General features: G+C 47.1%; 1 long non-coding RNA gene across 1 annotated transcript in view; it reads left to right on the forward strand.

Annotated features, from left to right (window-relative positions):
• Positions 1 to 14,246, forward strand: part of LOC138414244 (uncharacterized) — a 20,486-nt gene extending 6,240 nt beyond the window's left edge. Inside the window, exons 2-3 of the long non-coding RNA XR_011246696.1 lie at positions 10,030 to 10,337; positions 14,116 to 14,246. This is a non-coding gene — a long non-coding RNA (uncharacterized lncRNA). The remainder of the gene's footprint in view (positions 1 to 10,029; positions 10,338 to 14,115) is intronic.
• Positions 14,247 to 16,764: the final 2,518 nt, after the last annotated feature.

Consider the following 16,764-nt stretch of genomic DNA (forward strand, 5'->3'; position numbering starts at 1 on the left):
GAGCTAGGAAGCTACTAGAACAAAGGCAGGCTGGCAAGAAGGCACAAAGGAGCTTTGGGTGCAGCCTTAGAATTCATGAGCATGGTGAGGGTTTGTGAACTCCATGAGGCCAGGTGCTGGAGGTAAGGAAAGGCCTTAAATCCAGACTTCAGAGCTTATCAAGAGCATTCGCCGTAAACAGGGGAGGTCAGAGGTGGAGCCCAGAAGCTGTAAGCTGTCAGGGAGAGGGAGCAGGAAAGGAAAGGCCTGGGTTTGGAGCTGGAGCCATTGACCTTGGCCAGTTGCTAGGCATAGTCTAGGCAGTCATATGGAGTGATGGGCTCTGTGGGCTGACTTTAGGGAGGCAGCGCTTTTGCCGTAATCTTTGCTGTGTCTTCAAAATGTAATAACATTCATCTGTGTATTTCAGGTGTGCCAAGCCCTGATCGTGGTGTTTGCCATGAATTACTTTTAATTTATATGTGATTGTAGTTAGCATTACAATATGTAAATCAGGTGTTTATCTGTTAAGTCTATCCTGGATGTGGGAATAACAAGGTAGCTGGGAAAATATCAAAATTCAAAAGGTGGGGCACTTCCCTGGTGGTCCAGTGGCTAAGACTCCACGCTCCCGATGCAGAGGGCCCAGGTTTGCTTTCTGGTCAGGGAACTGGATCCCGCATGCTGCAACTAAAGATCACGCATGCCGCAGTTAAGCCCCGGTGCAGCCAAATAAATAAATTTTTTTTTTTAACATCTTTATTGGAGTATAATTGCCTTACAATGGTGTGCTAGTTTCTGCTTTATAACAAAGTGAATCAGTTATACATATACATATGCTCCCATATCTCTTCCCTCTTGCGCCTCCCTCCCTCCCACCCTCCCTATCCCACCGCTCTAGGTGGTCACAAAGCACCAAGCTGATCTCCTTGTGCTATGCGGCTGCTTCCCACCAGCTATCTATTTTACGTTTGGTAGTGTATATATGTCCATGCCACTCTCTCTCTTTGTCACAGCTTACCCTTCCCCCTCCCCATATCCTCAAGTCCATTCTCTAGTAGGTCTGTGTCTTTATTCCTGTCTTATCCCTAGGTTCTTCATGACATTTTTTTTTTCTTAAATTCCATATATATGTGTTAGCATACGGTATTTGTCTTTCTCTTTCTGACTTACTTCACTCTGTATGACAGACTCTAGGTCCATCCACCTCATTACAAATAGCTCAATTTCGTTTCTTTTTATGGCTGAGTAATATTCCATTGTATATATGTGCCACATCTTCTTTATCCATTCATCCGATGATGGACACTTAGGTTGTTTCCATCTCCTGGCTATTGTAAATAGAGCTGCAATGAACATTTTGGTACATGACTCTTTCTGAATTATGGTTTTCTCAGGGTATATGCCCAGTAGTGGGATTGCTGGGTCATATGGTAGTTCTATTTGTAGTTTTTTAAGGAACCTCCATACTGTTCTCCATAGTGGCTGTACCAATTTACATTCCCACCAGCAGTGCAAGAGTGTTCCCTTTTCTCCACACCCTCTCCAGCATTTATTGTTTCTAGATTTTTTGATGATGGCCATTCTGACTGGAGTGAGATGATATCTCATTGTAGTTTTGATTTGCATTTCTCTAATGATTAATGATGTTGAGCATTCTTTCATGTGTTTGTTGGCAATCTGTGTATCTTCTATGGAGAAATGTCTGTTTAGATCTTCTGCCCATTTTTGGATTGGGTTGTTTGTTCTTGTGTTATCGAGCTGCATGAGCTGGTTGTAAATTTTGGAGATTAATCCTTTGTCAGTTGCTTCATTTGCAAATATTTTCTCCCATTCTGACGGTTGTCTTTTGGTCTTGTTTATGGTTTCCTTTGCTGTGCGGAAGCTTTGAAGTTTCATTAGGTCCCATTTGTTTATTTTTGTTTTTATCTCCATTTCTCTAGAAGGTGGGTCAAAAAGGATCTTGCTGTGATTTATGTCATAGAGTGTTCTGCTTATGTTTTCCTCTAAGAGTTTGATAGTTTCTGGCCTTACATTTAGATCTTTAATCCATTTTGAGCTTATTTTTGTGTATGGTGTTAGGGAGTGATCTAATAAGCCCCAGTGCAGCCAAATAAATAAATAAATATTTTTTTAAAAAAACAAAATGAAGATACTACATTTAAAAAAAACTTCAGGGCTTCCCTGGTGGCGCAGTGGTTGAGAGTCCGCCTGCCGATGCAGGGGACACGGGTTCGTGCCCCGGTCCGGGAAGATCCCACATGCCACAGAGTGGCTGGGCCCGTGAGCCATGGCCGCTGAGCCTGTGTGTCCAGAGCCTGTGCTCCGCAACCAGAGGCCACAGTGGTGAGAGGCCCGCGTACCGCAAAAAAAAAAAAAAAAAAAATTCAAGAGGTGGAACAATTTGAATCCTGGTATTTCACTCCACTGTTGCTGTTCATTCTCTCAGTCAGCAAACAGTTGTTGAGCAGCTTCTGTGTCAGGGGCCGCTCTTCCTTTTTTTTTTTTTTCGCTCTTCCTTTTACCCTCAGTTCCCTCCTTTCCCTCTCCCATTCTACACAATCATACGCACTGTTCTCTTCACCCACCTTTTCCCACAGGTAACTCTATCCCATCTCCTCTTAAGAAATATCCTTTAAAGAATTTTTATGTCCGGAAATATTAAAAAAAAAAAAAGTTGTGATATATAATCTTCAGACTCTTACAGTAAAATGAACCAAGAAGAAGAAAAAATCCCAAACACGATCATAGAGTGACTGTGGCTGGAAGGAAACACAAGGATGAGGGGAATGAACATCTTACTACTGTGAAGCCTGGATAACAGAAACGTGCGTGTTAGGGGGGAGTCGTAAGTGGACTCGGTTTGGCCCCATCATGGCAAGACCCTGACTTCAACGATAGGAGGTTAAGTACCAGCTTCAAACACTCAATGTGTTCTGTGAGTTTCCAGTGATATTTCTACCTGGCACTTTCTTCTACATTTACCTTAATGGCTCAGCTGGAACTCAGCCATCACCGCTTAATGTTCTTGAGTTTTATGCAGTATTGGCAGCAGCTTCCTTATTGTCCTGATACTAGAAGTAGAAATTCCACCCAGTTGCAGCCAGGCTGTTGCTGCCCAGGCAGTGGAGGGGCATTTCCACTTTCTAGGAGCTTGTCCCTTTCAACACTGAGAGGCCTTTTGTCACCTTCACAGGTCATCAGATTTATGAGAAATCTTCCCATTCCCAGAGTGGTTCTGCCATCAGCCATTTTACTCTGCTTTTTACTCTGACTTTCTTCTCTCTTGGCTATAGTAGGAAAATCTGCTCCAATAAACATGACGTTGTTAATATATGTAAAGCATTTAGAAGAATGCTTCATATGTATTAAGAGCTATTATCATTAATATTATTGTTGTTACTGCCACCATCTTGGATTAGAAGCTGAAGCCCAGACGAGCCTCTGATTTTTCTCTGGTTATGCTGGGTGGCTTAAGAAATTCCAAATTATCTAGGAATGGGGTAGAAAATACTTGGTTTCCTCTCTATTTTTTGGCCATGGTCAACCCAAAGAGCCTTAAAAAGATCAAAGTATTATCACTGTAGTATATTTACTTGTTGGAGCTTTAACATCCCCTCTCTGGATTCCTGACTTGGCAGTGGGACGGATAACCCAGAAATCTCTACATAGAATGATGCACAGCCATCCAGTGTTTACCAAACAGTAAGTCGATGTGGGACAGTAATAAACATCGTAACTCACATTATTGAGCACTTTAGTATGTGCCAAATAGTGTTCTAAGTGCTTTTATATATACTATTTCATCTTTTCTTCATAAAAATCCTGTGTGTAGGACTATTATCCTCGTTTTATAAATGAAGAAACAATCATAAAGAGGTTAGGTAACTTGCCTAAAGCCACAAAGATAAGTGGAAGAGCCAGGCTATGTACCCAGGCAGTCTGATCCCATAGCCTTTGCTAATAACCACCTCACTGTGCTGATAGGGAGAACCCTGGATCTGAGACAGCCCAGTTCTGATCTCAGCTCCTCAACTCCATCCTTTAACAAGTCTAATGATCTTGGGGAAATTACTCAACCTTTCTGAACCTGTCTACTCATCTGTAAGATAGGGATGGTACACTACACTGGTGCTCAAGATGGAAGAGGAAATTTGTGCCTCCTTGGGGTCCTAGTCTGGGGTGGAGAAGAGGACTAACATGGGACCAAACCATTACAATATAATATAAGAAATGCCACTGTAGAGGAATGTACAGAGAAAGGAACATCTTCCGAGCTGGGGCAGGGCGAAGTCAGAGGAGCTTCAAGGTGCCATATGTTTGTGTTTGGTATTGAAAGACAAGATGGGAGAGTTCCCTGGCAGTCCAGTGGTTAGGACTTGGCGCTGTCACTGCCAGGGGCTCGGGTTCTATCCCTGGTCAGGGAACTAGGATCCCGCAAGCTGCTCAGTGCGGCCAAAAAAAAAAATTTTTTTTTTCTTTTAAAAAAAAAAGAAAGACAAGATGGGATTGAATGAGGTGGACGGAGGGAACAAGTTTCGAGGCAGAAGGAATAGCATGAGTACAGGTGCTGGAGCCTGGAAGAGCTTGGCAGTCTGTGTTCAGGTAACGGCTAGAGGATCGGTTTGCAGCTGGAGATTGAGGATGAGGTAGGCACTGATGGTGGCGAATACATTGCAGAGCGGGGTACACAAGCCTTCAGATGTCAGTATGTCCTGCGCCATCAAGACAGACACATTTTTTTTTTTTTTTTTTTTTTTGGGGGGTACGTGGGCATCTCACTGTTGTGGCCTCTCCCATTGCAGAGCACAGGCTCCGGACGCGCAGGCTCAGCGGCCATGGCTCACGGGCGCAGCCGCTCCGCAGCATGTGGGATCTTCCGGGACCGGGGCACAAACTCGTGTCCCCTGCATTGGCAGGCGGACTCTCAACCACTGCGCCACCTGGGAAGCCCCAAGACAGACACATTTAAAAACAAAACTTAATAATGAAATTAAGTAAATTTAACAATAAAAAAAATGCTCTACTTTTTTAATTGAACTATAATTCAGGTACCATAAAATTCACCATTTTACAGTGTACAATTCGGCAGTTTTTAGTGTGTTCACAAGGTTGTACACCTCTCTCTAATTCCAGAACATCTTCATCACTCCAAAAAGAAGCCTACTACCTGCTAGCAGTCACCCACCCCACCCCCCATCCTCCCTGGTCCTCATCCTCCGGCAACCCCTGCTCTACTTTCTGTCTCTGTGGATTTGCCTATTCTGGGCATTTCATATCAATCACACTAAGTTTGACCTTTTGTTTCCGGCTTCTTTTACTAGGCATAATGTTTTCGAGATTCATCTATGTTGTAGAGTGTACCAGTATTTCATTGCTTTTTACGGCTGAATAACCTCATTTTGCATGGTTATACCACATTCTGTTTATCCATTCGTCAGTTGGTGGACATTTGGGTCGTTTCCACCTTTTGGCTGTTATGGATAATGCTGCTATGAACATTCATGTGCAGGTTTTTGTTTGATACCTGTTTTAAGTTCTTTGGGAGTGTATACCTGGGAGTGGAATTGTGGTTAACTCTGAGTTTAACCATTTGAGGAACCTATCAGACTGTTTCCACAGTGGCTGCACCTCTGCATCCCACCAGCAACACGAGTTCCAACTTCTCCACATCCTTGCTAACACTTGTTATCCCCCCTCCCCTTTTTAAAGTTATTGCCATTCTAGTGGGGGAAAGTGATATCTCATTGTGGTTTTGATTTGCATTTTCCTAATGACTAATGAAAAGATGTTGAACATCTTTTCATGTGCTTTTTGGCTATTTGTTTACCTTCTTTGGAGAAACGTTTATTGCAGTCCTTTGCCCATTTTTTAATTGGTTTGTTTGTATAGTAATAGTTCTTTATATATTCTGGATAATAGACTTTTATCAGGTATATGAGATATTTTCTTCCCATCTGTGAGTTGTGTTTTCACATTCCTGATAGTCCTTTGATGCACGAAAGTTTTTGATTTTGATGAAGTCTAGTTAATCTGTTTTTTCTTTGGTTGCTTGTGCTTTTGGTGTTATATTTTGTGGGGGTTTTTTTTTTTTTGGTGTTATATTTTGCATGTGTATATCTAGCTGTCCCAGCACCATTTGTTGAAAGAGTATCCTTTCCCCACTGAATGGTCTTGGTACCCCTGTCAAAAATCAAATGACCATAGATGTATGAATTTATTTCTGGACTCTTAATTCTGTTCCAGTGATATATATGTTTATCATTATGCCAGCACCATATTATTTTTATTAATATAACTTTGTGAATGCTCTACTTTTATTACCCTAGATGTGCTTCTGATATGTAGTACATTTGTGTATTGTGATTAGTATTTTGTATTTTCCTTTTTTTTTTTTTTGGAGCATGTACTTTTGTGTGGATCATTTATATAATTAGTACCCTTGTCATTTAAAATAATTATGAAGTGTTTGTTTTATTGCCTTACTGTGCTGTGCTTGCTTTTGTCAAACTCTTATGTCACGCTGTTTTCTGAGTTGGTTTTTACTCTTTTAGATAGCCTTGTTTGCACTGTTTTTTCTGGACCCAGACTCATTAGCTATCAAGCCTCACCCGCTGGATGTCAGGGAATGCTGGCTGAGTTTTTTAATTCATGCTCCCAGAAACTTGGAGGACCACTCCCACCTGCCTCAGCCCAGACCCAGTACTTCCTGCCAGTTGTGAATTGAATTTCTGACCTCTTTCTTGAACTAGAGCTCTCCAGAGGTCAGGAGTGGCACCAGCCTTAGGATCTGCTGTATACTTTTTTGTAAATTACTATCCCTGAGTTGTCATACTGCTGAGGAGACACATGGGAAAAAACTATCTTTTGAACTTCTCTTGTGCTGCCAAAACAAGCACCTACAAGTGCTGTTTCCATATGCAATATGTCCCTGTCTTTAGAAAGGAGGAGCTCCCAGAGAGAATGGGACTTGTTCAGGTTGCCCAGTGACCACACAGTGCTACTAGGAACAGAATTCATCCCTTACTCCCATGGATTCTCGTCTTGTCATCCTAACCAAACACTCCTTTCCTATTGGGCAACAGAAGATAGAATTTACATTTCAGTAGTTTCCCCAGGGGAGGTCTTGAGTTTCTTCTTCCCTGCTCTTGTGAATAACCAGGTAAGGAGACCCAGTGAAATGACTTGCACGCATTGTGCTGCTCCTTAACAGATCAAGATCATTGGCTCTGGCAGCAGACCTGTGAGAGGAGGGGCAGGAGAGAAAGTTCACAGCTTCAGGGTGTCCTGAGCTCTTTAGGGATTTTGGATGAGCAGAGATGCCCAGTTTTCTCCCATAACAAACAGGGTATCTTCTGTGAAACTTGGCTCTAGTGGTTATTGACCAACTTGTTGGTATATATAAACTTTTCCTATGGGAATTTTCAAACAGATGCAAAAGTCGAGAGGATAATGTAATGAATTACCAGGTACCTGTCACCCAGCTTGTGGAATTATCAATATATGGCCAATCGTGTTTCATCTCTACCCCCTTTCGCTCCCTCTCCCCACTGGATTATTTTGAACCAAAATTAGTATATTGATCAAGTTTTCAGTTTCTACTTACTCTTGAAGTGGTTTCCCTCAGATGTTAGGATGTGAGCTCTCATTTAGATTGGTTTTAGCAGCTTCATTGGGCCGGTCGTTCTCTCTCTGGCAGTGTTGTTGTACTGGCAGAATCACAGGAATTTTTTGGCCTCAAACTCTGTTCTTTTGTGCCTCCCACTCCCGGTGTCCTGGGAACCTGTCATGCCTCTTCCCTGTGTTCCCAGTGCCTGGACCTCCTCTCATCAGCTCTCCCAGGTCATCAACCCTTACGTTGGAGGCTAAGAATTTCTCTATATGAGGGTCTAGGCTGGCAGGTAGAAGGTGCTTAATAACGAGTTGTTGATGACTGACTGGATGTATTCTGTTTGGCTTTCCACTCACCTGAACCTCACACTCAGCTGTTTTAACAGTGCACTTTGTTCTGTGTATCTTAAATGAGGAGGAACTTACCTGAGCCTCGCCACTGCTTCTGTCCAGCTGCAGAGTCTGGATTGGATTTTCCTGGCTCCCCCTGCTGGCCACTCCTGGGCAGCTGCATACAGGTGCCTCTGGTGGCGTAAGACTGGAGCCAGAGCCAAGTTCTGCCAAGGGAAAGTAGAACATTGTTGTGAAGTGCCCGGGCTAGTCCAGGCAGGTCTCAGTAGGAGAAGAGCAGCTTGAGAACCGTTCTGGGAAGGGCAGCTTTCTGGGTAAGGGACAGGGAAGGTGGGCCACTGCCCACAAAGTCAGGAGGGCAGGGTTGAGGCCTCAGCACTGGAAGACCACATGGGCCCGTAAATGAGCTGGTCGTTGTGTGGGGATAGGGGCCTATACTGACAATAGAGATGGGTTCCTTCTCCCCTTAAGACAAAGCAGCCTGGGGTCAGACATGGTCACCAGGCAAGCAGAGGGGCTACAGAGTTTTATCTCAGCCTCCATGAAAATTGAGGCCAGGAGGGTGGTGAACGTAGGTGGGAGCATCCCCAGAGTTCATGGTCCCACGTGGGATACATGACCCCACCTCCTAGCTCTAAAGACAAGTAATGACTCTGTGGAACTCTGGGTGCATGTTTCTGTGGGGGCTCCTCCCTCCACTGTCTGTAAATATAATAAATTCCCCACATCTGTCAACCCCTTCCATCACATTTCTTGGTTATTTACATGTATTTGTCTTTTCCACGGCACAACTTCCCAGAAAGTGGGCTGTGGCAGAATGCATCTCGCCTGACTCCAGCCAGCTGCAGGTGTCTGGAAGAGGGTTGAAGATGGTCAGATGCTAAGGGCAGAGCCCCTCTTCTTCTCTCCACCCCCAAGCCGCAAGTGCCAGGGTAATTGCACGCTGAGCTGAACATGGAAAATAGGCTTTTGTTCCCTTTCAGGGTATAGCGTTTCCCCAATACACAAGGAAGGGAACCCAATCCAGAAGAACCCCAGGGCATGAAAATTGCCATTGGACTTGGGCAGGTATAACTATGAAGCAGTCCTTATAATGAACTGTTTGGAAGGAATTAATTTCTGTGCAGGGTGGTGGGGATGGAGCGGTGGACAGTGTACTGCATTCTAATGGGGGAAGGCAGACCATACACTTATATAAGTATACAGTATGTCAGGGGTGCTAGGTACTAAGAAGGAAAAAGAATCAGGGGAAAGGGATAAGGTAGGAGTACGTCGTTTTAAATTTGGTGGTCAGGGAGAACAGCCCTGCTGAAGTGAGGCAGCAAGCCCTGTGAGGCAGGGGACAGCAAGTGCAGAGGCCCCGAGGCAGGCACGTGCTTGCTTGTGAGAGGAACAGTGAGGAGACCATTGTGTCTGGAGCCGGGCGAGGGAGGGAGGGTCAGAGAGAGAACCAGGGGCCAGGTCATGAGGGGCCTTGTACACTTCGGTGAGGGATTTGGATTCGCTCTGAGTGAGATGGAAAACCGTCAGAGAGAAAGCCGTCAGATGGAGCCCAGAGTAACATGAACCAACTGATGTCTAAAAAGACTCACTCTGGCTGCTGAGACTGATCACGGGGAGGCAAAGGTGGGGAAGGGGGACCAACTGGAGGACAGAGAGAGGTGAGGTGGCCTGGATGGGGTAGTAGCAGAAGTGAAGGAGCGCTTGACTTGCAGATACGGTTGAATGGACAGCCAGCAGGGCCTGCAGGTGGAGTGAATGTTGGGTGTGAGAGGAGGAGAGAGCCCGGGCTGCCTGCAGAGGCCTGGCCTGCATCCCCAGGAGTACGTGCTACCCTTTACTGAGGTGAGGGGGCTGGAGAACAGTAGGTCTGAGAGAAAATTCATCAGTTCTGTTTTTACGTTCTGCGAGTAAAGGTATCCACTTCAAATAACAGTAGATGTTTCAAAGAATAGGCTCCTCAGAGGAATAATAATAGCTAATGACATTTACATTGTGCTTTACAGTTGACAGTGTTCCCAGTCATGTTATCTTACTCTGTTTTCACGTCACCCACATAAGGGAGTGCATTTTCTTTCCATTTTGCAGGTAAGAAAGCTGAGATTCAGAAGGGTTCTGGACAAGAGAGCCAATTTTTGGATGCTGCCACACAGAGAGAGACGACAGCCAGTCAGTCTTGAAGAGCAGCAGCCAACCAACAGAGAGATGGCCACTTCCCCATGGCCTCCCAGCCCCTGTCCACAGCCCCACCGCAGACAGGAGCAGGGGGGATGTGACAAGGGACAGACCGCCTTCCGCCACCCTCCACTCAGGCCACCAGGGCCATGGCCACATCTAGCTTCCCTGGGAGTGGAGGCCGAGAGCTTTGAAGGAGAGCTTGACCTGGACATTTTTAAGTGAGTATTTTCATTTGTATAAACATTTTAAATGAATCTGAAAAACCAGAAGGAGACTATTCTAATTTCTGAAAGTAGTTGAGAATCTATGGTGTCCGTCATTAAGCTACCCAGTGAGAAAAAGGGCTTAGACATGGTGTTACTAAGGGCAGCTATTGAAAGATATAAAAAAGGATTCACATTTATACAGGATGAGATACCCCAATAAACCAGTTGCAAGTGCATTTTCTTCCACTCTTTTTCCATGCATCTTTTTAACATTTTTCAGATGTTACCACCTAGGCAATTTTATTTTCTCATAACCTGCTGTTTTCTCATAACCACTTTTAATATAAACATTTCCCTCTATGATATTGAACATTGTTGTAATCATTTTTAAGTGGCTGTATATTAACCAGCTATTTAGGCTGCTTTCACATTTTATGTACATCTTTGTGTCGTAAGCTCTTTAGTGTCACTTTGTTAGATAGCTTCCTACAAGTAGAATTACTGGTTTAAAGGATATGAACATTTTTAGACTCTTGATAAATTCTAACAAATTATTTTCCAAAAAAGTTCTTCTATCAGTACAGGAAAGTAAGAGTGAGCCCTGGAGCCAAGATCTGCTGACTCTAAATCTCAGGCTTTTTATTCTGGGCTAGATATATGAACCTCGATTTTCTTATCTGTGAAATGAGGACGACTGCCCAGTCACAGTCACGAGAATCAGAAAAACCGTGTGCTGAATAAATGGGGGGGAGTTACTATTTTAACGAGAGAAGATTTGTTATTTAAAGCTGGCTGCAGGAACTTCCCTGGTGGCGCGGTGGTTAAGAATCCACCTGCCAATGCAGGGGGACATGGGTTCGAGTCCTGGTCCAGGAAGATCCCACATACCACGGAGCAACTAAGCCCATGCACCACAACTACTGAGCCTGTGCTCTAGAGCCCGCAAGCCACAGCTACTGAAGCCCATGTGCCTAGAGCCCATGCACCGCAATGAAGAGTAGCCCCTGCTCGCCACAACTAGAGAAAGCCCGCACGCAGCTACGAAGACCCAGCGCAGCCAAAAATAAAATTAATTAATTAATTTAAAAAAAAAGCTGGCTGCATAGTCCTCTTAGGAAAATGTCTTTGTTCAGATATTGGAGCATGGTCTGCCCCAACCAGCTCTTCTTCACTGTCTGCTTGCTGGCTGACTTTTTCTAGCAGCTCCTACACAGTCTGAAATGGCCCTTTTCTCCCTTGATGACATGAAGGCATTTGTCACTTTGTCAGCTGGTATTTGGACTTCAAGAGCAAGCTTGCCCACCTCTTCCCTTCTCTGAGCACCCCCCCCCCAGTTTCCCCCACACCCATCCCTACATCTCCGAGTCCTAAGCATGCTCCAGGGTCCTGCTCTAATGCCACCACCTTCTCAGACCTTCTCCAAACCATCATAGCATTTACTTTCCCTCCCCTCTCATATCTCGTTCTCTCTTGTGGTTCAGACATTTGTTTATGTGTATGTCCCATGTCCTGTCCTGCTTTGTGTGTTTAAGCTCCTTGGGAGCAGGAATTCAGTCCTTCCTGGCACAGTCGCCCACTCAGAACATCTGTCAAATCAGCAGCTGCTAAGTGCCAAGCATTATTCTAGGTTTTGGGAATACAGAGACGAATTATCTTTGCACGAACCCCATTTGCCGCAAAACCTGGCCTCATATGGGGAGATAGATCCATAAAGCGTGATGTAAAAGTAATATGTGCAGAACAGGGAGCTGGCACAGAGGAGATGGCACACAGTGATGGGGCCCTGGGACCCACAGTCAGACAGTTCAGGATTCGGGTCTTAATTCTGCCACTGCACAGCTGTGTGACATGGGCAATTACTTGGCCTCTCTAGGCCTCAGTGAGATTAAACAGTACCTACTCCACAGAGTTCTTGATGTACGTGAGGCCCCGGCACAGTTTGTGGTACAAAGCAATGATGTGAGGATGAAAGTTGCCTCCTCCTGGAGGGAGCGGGGAAAACTTTGTAGACAAGGGGCCACTTGAGCTGAATAAGATGAATAAGAGTTCTTCAGGGAGACAGGAGTTAAGGACTTTACAGGTGGAGGAAAGGACATGAAAAAGCAAATAGTTTATCATCATCCAGAGAAAAGCGTAAAAAAAAATAAACACAGGCCCTGCCACGTGTGGAGTTTGTGTTTCTCAATGTGGACACCAGGACATCCAGCAGGCTCAGGGCACAGATTCTGATTCGGAAGAGGAGAGAATCAGAAGAGAACGAATGCCCTTTAAGAAGGGAGAGGTGAGGACAGTCTTGCAGGTCCGTCCTCAGAGCCACAGGCCTCGGCCTCTGCCCAGTGTGGACTGGCCCCGGGTGGGGCACCAGGCTGAGTGCAGGCCACAGGCTTTCCCTGAAGCAAAAGTCAGTGATTTTCCTGTTGTGGCATCCACAGCGATACAAAGAGCTTTATTCAGAGGTGCCTACCTCCGCACTGCCTTGTCTTCAAAAGAGTCTTGTTTTCTTAGGACAGATTCATCTCTTAGATGAATGTTTGGCGTTTCCTTTCACACGGTTTAGCGAGAGATGCAGGTCCAGATAGACATTCTGCCCACCTCGCTCTCCCCAGTGAGCCTCAGGGTCCAACAGGCACCTCGGGGGATCCCAGAAGGGTCAGGCCGGTGGCCACAAAGAGAAGGGCAGAGGTGGGGTGTGTAAAGACTGGAGTCCTGGAGGCCTGCTGCCAGGTGCTGGGCAGCTGGCATGGTTACGGGAACTGGTGGGAACTGGTGGGGCTCTGAGGATAACTTTAGGGCGAGTCTGGCCTCACCACTCAACATAAGAGAGGGCACGCCTGTGGAATTTCCTCCTGCAAGGCCCTCAAGAGAACTGAAATTCTGAGCTCACTGCCAAAACTGGCAGCTCTCACTTCACCCCTGGTGCCTCTGAGCACAAACCTTCGGGGAAAGCCGGGAAGAACCAGAGCAGACAAGAACAGGACTCAGTCATTGACCTCATTCCCCACTTCTCCCACTCCCACATCTGCCAGCTCGCCACCTACCCTCTTCCCTCTGTCCTGCCTCCTCTGCCCCTGAACCCAAGACACATGAATGAAAACAAAATGACTAGAAAACTGGGCAGGCAGTTCTTGTTCTGGGCACACTAGGCTCTCCTTTGTGTGGGCTCTGTAGTTCCTTAGAACGACCTTGTTTGGGGGACGTGGCATTGCACTCCGCAGGGATCAATGGATTGATCGGCAGACCAAGAAATCACAAGCTCTGGGTGTCGGATCCATTTTACTCACATAAACCGTGAGCTTATGTCCCATAGGCTGGGACCCGAATCTGGGGGAAATCTGAGCTCTGAAGCCAGGAGAGAGAGGCCCGCCCGGAGGAGCAGAAAGAGAAGCTGGTCTTGAGTGGTGGTTGGCAGACTCGGGCTGTACAGGAGCCAGCCTGCACCTGGTTTTGTACAGCCGATGAGCTTTATATTTTTAAATGGTTGGGAAAAAACTCGAAGAATATTTTGTAACACGTAAAAAGTATATGACATTCAAATTTCAGTGTCCATCAATGAAGGTTTGTTGGAACCGAGCTGTGTCTGTGCCTGGCTACTCCTGTACAGCAGAGTGGAACAGCTGTGACAGTGGCCACACGGCTCACAAAGCTGATGATGTTCACCCTCTAACTCTTTACAGAAGTTTGCCTGTCCCTGCTATTGTGCATTTTTGTGCGGGTGTAGTCTGGTGGAGGAGATAATAATGCGGGCAAACTAAAAGGGAGCTTTCTGAGTGTTTCCTAATTTGCTTTACAGGTACCAGCCCGTGTAATCCTCACAGCAGCTGCGAGAATAAGAGCTGCACCTGCCAGAGCACACCCGGTTAGAAAGAGGTGGTGCTGGGATCTGCACCCGCTGGCCATCTCTGGAGACCACCATGAGACAGGGCCCCTGGTGACCACCCGGGGAAGGGGCAGGTGCAGCGCCATGGAAGGTCGGAGGAGGGCAGAGGCAAACAAGGCCATGGAAACGGTAAGACTCAGATGCACAGGGCTGTGAAGGAAGAGCCTTCCAGGTGGAGGGTGTTCCAGGGTAAAGGCTCGGGGCTGGGGGCCAGTGGGACTTGCTGAGAAGGGGAGGGTCTGAGTGTGGAGCCGAGAGGCAAGGACATGCCCCAGTGCAGGGTCGCAATGAAGATGCAGCTCTGGGCCTGGGTTCAGATCCTTACCGTACCACTCAAAGCCATGTGTTTGGGGCAAGTTGCTTAATTGTAATAACAGCACGTACTTCTTTGGGAGATTGGAGGGTAAACAGATTTATAGGTGTAAAGTGTTTAGAAGGGTGCCTGGCGCTTAGTACCATTGTTATTTTGCTTATTGTTGTTAAGCACAGGATGTGACTGCAGGTTGGCCCAAATAAAGGCCTGATATTTGAAAAACAAGAGCACAAGTGGGGGCTTGTGCTTGGGGCATCCCTAGTAGAAAGTGTGGGATTGGAGCAGGGAAATCCAGAGGAGGCAAGCTGCTGTGGAGAGTTTGTTTTGGGGACCCCCACAAGGCTCTGGAGAGTGAAAGGCAGAGACTAGAAACAGGGGGCCAGGGAAGGGGCCGGGGTTCTCTCACGTCCAGAGGATGCACCGGATGTGTGTGATTCAGCCTTGTTACAACCTTGCAAGTCTGTGTGGTCGTCCCCACTTCACAGAGGGGAGGCCAAGGCTTGGAGAGTTGCCACAGCTGTAAAAGTATCTCAGAAGCACCTCTTGAGACTGGCCACAGGCTCACAGGCCCCACCCACTCCCGGCTGTCAGTGGTCATGTTTCTTTGTAACCATATGTGCCGGGGTCCCTTGGTGCCACGGGGCCTCCCTGTGGGTAATCACTGCCCTGGGGAGGTGAGGCCAGTGCTCCTGCCTTGGCCCAGGCCATGGGGCAGTGGCTGGACAGGCTTCCTGGTGTGACAGGTCTGCCCAGAGCAAGTCGACCAGGCTGCTGGTGGTGCCAGGAACACCTTCATTCAGTGGGGGCCTAGGGTGGCTCTGGAGCCCAGAGGGTCAGTCTCAGGATGAAGAGTGTGTTCACTCACTCAGCTCTCTGGGCACTCCCTCTGGCACTGACCCTGACTTCCTCTGTGGCTTTTTTCTGCTGCCCTGTGCTGGCCCCTGTCCTGGGGGACTAGGAGAGTAGAGAGCCTGCTCTGTGCCAGCCACAGTAGTGGGCATTTTCTTGTGTATAGAGACACTGTTACTGGAGCTTGGGAACAGAGGTTCTGGAGTCAGAGGACAGACCTGAGTTTGAATCCTGGCTCTACCCGTTCCTATGTGATGGGGGTGGGAGCCAGGTGGGGTAGGGCTGGGGTAGGGTGAGGGTGGGGGCAGGGCGGGGATGCTTCCACCTCTCAGCCTGTTTGCTCATCTGCAGGAGGGGGAGTAATGGAACCCACCTCACAGGCTGTGCTGAGAATTAGGCACAGAGCTTAGCTCAGGCCTCCTTAGTCTTTACAGCCTGTTTTCCTGGTGAGGAAACCAAGGCTCAGAAATTTGCCCGGGGTTGGGGGTGGGCAGATGGTGGGGCTAGACAGCCAGAACTTAGGGCCTTCACCTTTGACCAGGACAAGAGGAGCCGCCCCGCCATTATGCACCACGTTCTGCACAGCTTTTCTCGCCACAGCCCGAGGAGCCCGAGGAGACGCCAGGCAAGGGGCCAGAGGCCTCTGCTTGCTGCCCAGGCCTCAGTGAGTAGTGCTTGCTCTGTCGTCCCACTCCTGCCAGGTGACAGATACTGTGGATAGGCGCCTGCCTGTCCACAGACGTGACCGGTGCTTTTGTGGGGGCAGGACCGAGAAGTCTCCAATGAAGACCTTGGTTCAAGGCCTGGTTCTCTGCTTTAATGCCCGCTGGGTGTCCCCAGCTGGCAGATTCTGTGGTGGTTACAAGGCTGCCCGTCCACGGGGCCTCAGCATTCTGGGCCTGCCCTTTCCTCTGACACTCACCCCAAAGGGCCCAAAGCCTCCATCCCGCACACTCCACAGAGCCCAGCAACTTACTCAAGATTTCATGTAGATGCTTAGGGTTTAAAAGAAAAAAAAATCCAGCTGGGGGAAGTGTGGAAGGCGGGGGCAAAATAGCTGAAGGGGATTAAGAGGTAGAAACCTCCAGTTATAAAACAAGCCACAGGGATGTAATATACAGCTCAAGAAATATGGTCAGTAATGTGATAACTTTTTATGGGGACAGGTGGTTATTAGACTTATGCTAGTGATAGTTTTTTTTTTTAAGATTTTTAAAAATTTTATTTATTTATTTATTTTTGGCTGTGTTGGGTCTTCATTGCTACATGCGGATTTCTCTAGTTGCAGTGAGTGGGGGCTGCTCTTCGTTGCGGTGCACGGGCTTCTTATTGTGGTGGCTTCTCTTGTTGCGGAGCACGGGGCTGTAGGCGCATGGGCTTCAGTAGTTGCGGTGCGTGGG

Source organism: Delphinus delphis, chromosome 13 (genome assembly GCF_949987515.2).
Source record: "Delphinus delphis chromosome 13, mDelDel1.2, whole genome shotgun sequence".
Taxonomy (NCBI): Eukaryota; Metazoa; Chordata; class Mammalia; order Artiodactyla; family Delphinidae; genus Delphinus; species Delphinus delphis.